Raw genomic sequence first — 4545 nt, forward strand, 5'->3', positions numbered from 1 at the left:
TCACGGAGCCCGCTCGGCACGCGGCCGGGGCGAGCGGGCGCCACAGCGCCGCCTGGCGGAGCGCGGCCGGCTTCGCGGCGAGAGCCCTGGCCGAGGCAGCGGGGAGCCGTTCCGCGGGATGGGGGTAGTGCGGCCCGGTGCTGCGCAGCCGCACGGAGGGGCAGGTAGGAAACCTGCCCGGTAAGAAACCTGCTCGGTAGGGGCGGGGGGGCAGTGCTGGCCTGTGGGGCTAGGGCGGGGTGTGAGGGTTGTCTCTAGGCTGCCGTTGTTCGACCTAACCGGCCTCGGCCTATGCGCCGTCGCTGACAGAAATGGCGGCTCCCTCAGGCCGCCGAGGGCCGAGCTCCCCTTTCGTTCCAGCGCTTTGGCTGGCGCGGGAGAGGCGTGTTCCCTGCCGGAGCCTGCGAGGTGGCTGCGGGGCAGGCTCAGCCCCACGGGCCCGGTGGCTGCGCGGCCATGGGGTGCTCGTAGAGGCAGAGCCCACACCAGGATGGCGCCGTGGCTGGAGAGGACGGTGTGGTGTGAGGTGACTGTGAAGGGATGCTCAGTTAAACCAGCCATTTCTTCGTGGAGGTCAGCCTGCACGGGCAGAGTTTATTCGTCACAGCCCGGCAGCAAGGAACAGTGAGTAGCTCACACCCGTTCACGTTTGTCCACTGGGTAGGCGCCCCAGCAAGTAAGAGACATAAAAGCAAAAGGTTGCATCCCACGGGCTGATGGAAAAAAGAGGAGCTGACCCTTTTGCTGGTTGTATAAATACACGGTTGATTAACTGTTATTACATGGGACTTGGGAGTATGTGTGTCCAGATTAGTGCTGTGCTTATCTTAACGAAATGTGTGTTGTTTTACAACAGAGTAAGGACTTCTGACAAGCAATCCTGTCTGCAAAAAGCACCAAAAGAAGCATTCAGTTTGCTGAGATTCCTGGGCTGAGGCTTAAGCTGCTACGTTTGTTAATTTTAGAAGAAACCTTGAGTTAAATCAACCCAGCAACAATCACAGCTGCCAAGTTCAGGCAAAAGGATTATGTAAGCAAAATCTGAATTTTAGAATTTCATTTTTGGCATGAAAAGTAAATTTGTAACTATGAACTAAGAACTACAAAGTCCTTTTACTGTTGGAATACATAATCTTCTTAAGTTTTACTAATCTTCATATAGTACCCTATGAAACTGCCAGCTGTATCTCCTTATTTGTGTTAAAACTACTGTCCAGTTCTAAATAAACCTTATGATATGCATTTCCTTTCCCTTGCCTGTAAAACACCAAATCCATAGGAGTAAGCTATAAACACCTGACACCTACATGACCTATTACTAGCAATAAATTCCTGCCAAAACGTTTTGGGGACCACAGTACTAAACTAAAGTTTGTCCCAGTAGTCTCACAATCAAGTAATTGATTTACTCTGCAGTATAATAGGGTTTGGCTAGCTACACTCTGTTGAATTTTGGCTGCTATTTGAAAACATACACGTTCACAAAAGGATTGAAGTGTTTTGATGGAAAAGTAAACCTCTCTAGGGGAGGAAGAATGAGACTTGGAGGTTTAATGACCTCCTTTCTCTTTTCCAAGCTCCATGTCACTAAAGGCATCTTTCCTTTTCTTCATTTAAGAAAAGTCATACCAGCATAGTCATCAAGTTCACTTATCACTGGTTTAGGATTATGCAAGTGATGACTCCATTTCATCTTTCTGTGGCGTGATGCAAATGGAACTTGTAAGATGAGATCCTTGGCCGGAGTAAACCCAGAACATGGCTGCTTTTGTAGCTGCATAGCAGGAGTGTGAGGCTCACAGGGTGTATTCAGCCAGTAAGTATTTGAAACAATTTTGTAATACTTTTTGTAATTACAGTATCTTGCTTCATGCAAGTTCAGAGGTGGAGTTCCAGTAAAACTAGATGCAACTGGAATCATGAACCTGATGTGCTTGTGTGGCTTCCATTAAAGTCATAATGCAATGAAAATAATGTAATTCCTGACAAATTTAGCCATTTTATATTCTGGGTACTCTCTCTGAGATTCTTAATAACTAAGTTTGGCTTCAAATACAACAAAGTTGCATTCCAGTTCTGTCCATAGAGTTGACACACAGATAAGCATCAGAGCACAAGAGGAGGGAGTTTTCAGGTGTGATGTATTTTGAAATAACACAGTCATGTCTTAAATGGAAAAGTCAATGTTAACAAAGTGCTTCATTACACATGTATGTGCAGGAATGCCTTTCACTATATTTTTTTATCCTTGGAGCACCGCATTTGTAGCTGATAACAAATAAAGCGATAGCATTTGATCTATACAGGAATACAATGATGGCAAAGCAGCAAAACCAAGATAGCATACTACCATAGGAGTTTCCACTCACAGAAAATGGAATGTCTTCATTTTACAATAGTATTTAAAATACCCTTATCCTAAGGCAGATATAAAAAATCATATGAATGTAACAGAAATTAAATCGCAGCCCCACAATCATATTGGTATTGACAGGGGTAATATTCTCTAAAGAGTAATTTGTGTTCAAACTATGATACAAGCATGTTTTGAAACCCACTGTCAAACACCTGGGAGAAGTTGTCCTTGCATATTGCCCAGTAGAGATGTGCCCAAATGGGTGTGATTAAGAACCAGAAGAAAGTGCCAGAGAAATAGAGGAAAAAAGCATAAAAGTACTAACACAAATTAGGATTGAGAAAGCAACTCTGGGGAAAAAGCTGGGGTGGGTGGGTTTACAGTAAGGCACCTGCCACAGTCACAGCAGAAACACAAAGACTTGCAGGTGATTAGATGTCTATTCTATTTGCACAACAGTGTAAAGCCTCTTAATCATTACCTTTATACCTGTTATGCAAAATCCTGTATGGATATTCGTACTCAACATTAATTTGGTTGTAATTTTCTCAAGGTTACAGCATGTTGGCTATAAAATACCATTCATTTGTAACACCTGGGCTGAAGTATAACCTCATCTCCTGTAAATTAGCCCTAAACCACAGGACCGATAAATATTAAGACTTGCTAAAGACCTTCTTCAGTAAAATGTTCTGTGAGACTTGGTACACAAACATTGCTCCAGAGTAATTCCAGTAATGTATTCTGTATAATAGGCTTGATTCATTTCAATATGTATTAGAAATGGCAGGTACAATCAAGTCTGATTACAGGATCTAAGCACCTGTAAGTCCATTGAAATCAGCTGGTGTTGCAGGTCTTTGCTGTAGAACAGAAAATGCACATACAGCTGTGCAGCCTAAGAGAAGAGAACTCTGGCCATTTTACTGACTTCTTCATGCTGAGAAGTGGAAATCCTAAACCTTGAACATCTGATCATTGTCAGCTATTCATTTCTTCTAAAAGATAGGCCAGACCAAGTGTAAAATAGAAGTAAGTACATCCAAGAATCAGCCAGGACATAGAAAACTATTACACGATTTCTTGTACATAGTGAAGACCGTTAAATATTTTACTCAGAAGTATGTTGACTGTTTCCTGCTGTGACTTCTCATGTCTTTTCATTCACCCTTAACTTCTGCTTCCATTAGCATGAAAACAGTGCCTGACAACGTAATTCTTATGTGGTTTTCCATGTTCTAAATCTTCCTATTACTGAGAAGTTTTTGTAACCTCACTGAGCTTCCATTACTCCAGGTTTTTGTTTTTCAGGGATTTTTTTAAGCAATTAAGTCTTTTTTATTTTATAATGGACAAACAAACCATATTTATTATACTTGGTAATACCTCCTGCTCTTGTGCTGTATGCATACGTAGAGTGTTTCTGGTAAATACACACATCAAGAAGGCTTTTACTTTGGTGAATGTGATGAACCTCAGGATCCTGGCAACCCTGGAGTGTTTTCTAAAAGGTTTTTCAGATGAGCAGCCAGAGCCTGTAAACCTCCCCTGAGCTTGTGAAGTCTGAGGTCTTTGACCTCCTTCTACTCTGACAATAGAAAATTCCTCATCCAAGCATTCAATTCCATATTGGTTGCTTTATTTTTGGTATCTCTCTTTTTTTTTTTTTCTTTGATGTGTAAGCTTAGTTTTGTTCTGGGAGGAGTAAGGATCTCTCTTTTGGTTTGTGTTTATTATTTTGGATCACTAACATTTATTGGTTTCTGTCTATCAATGTGTCTTCATTGTTAAAGCTCTGAAGTACTTGCAGGTACATCTTAAAAACCACTATCCTTGGGCACACATACACCCCATGAGGAAATTGTCTTTCTAATGCTCTTTCATTTTATGCCAGTTTAAGCTGAACCAGCTAAGAAATTACTGGTTATTAAGAGCTTGCCCTATGTGGGATTTTCTTGTGTACTGTATTTTTCAGAATACCATGTAGCCAGTTTCTATTATATAGGTTTTTATGTAAGATTTCAAGAATACCCTTTAGATCACAGGAGATATTAGGTAGACTTTTTAGACTTGTTTTAGGACATCGCTCTTGCCAAACTTCCATGTGAAGAGTATATTTTGCAGCAGGGAAGCCTAATGGTCTGGTTTGACTGGCATGAATGAGACAATAGTCTGGGGAAGGGGCTTTG

The sequence above is a fragment of the Falco biarmicus genome, chromosome 1, assembly GCF_023638135.1.
Source record: "Falco biarmicus isolate bFalBia1 chromosome 1, bFalBia1.pri, whole genome shotgun sequence".
NCBI lineage: Eukaryota > Metazoa > Chordata > Aves > Falconiformes > Falconidae > Falco > Falco biarmicus.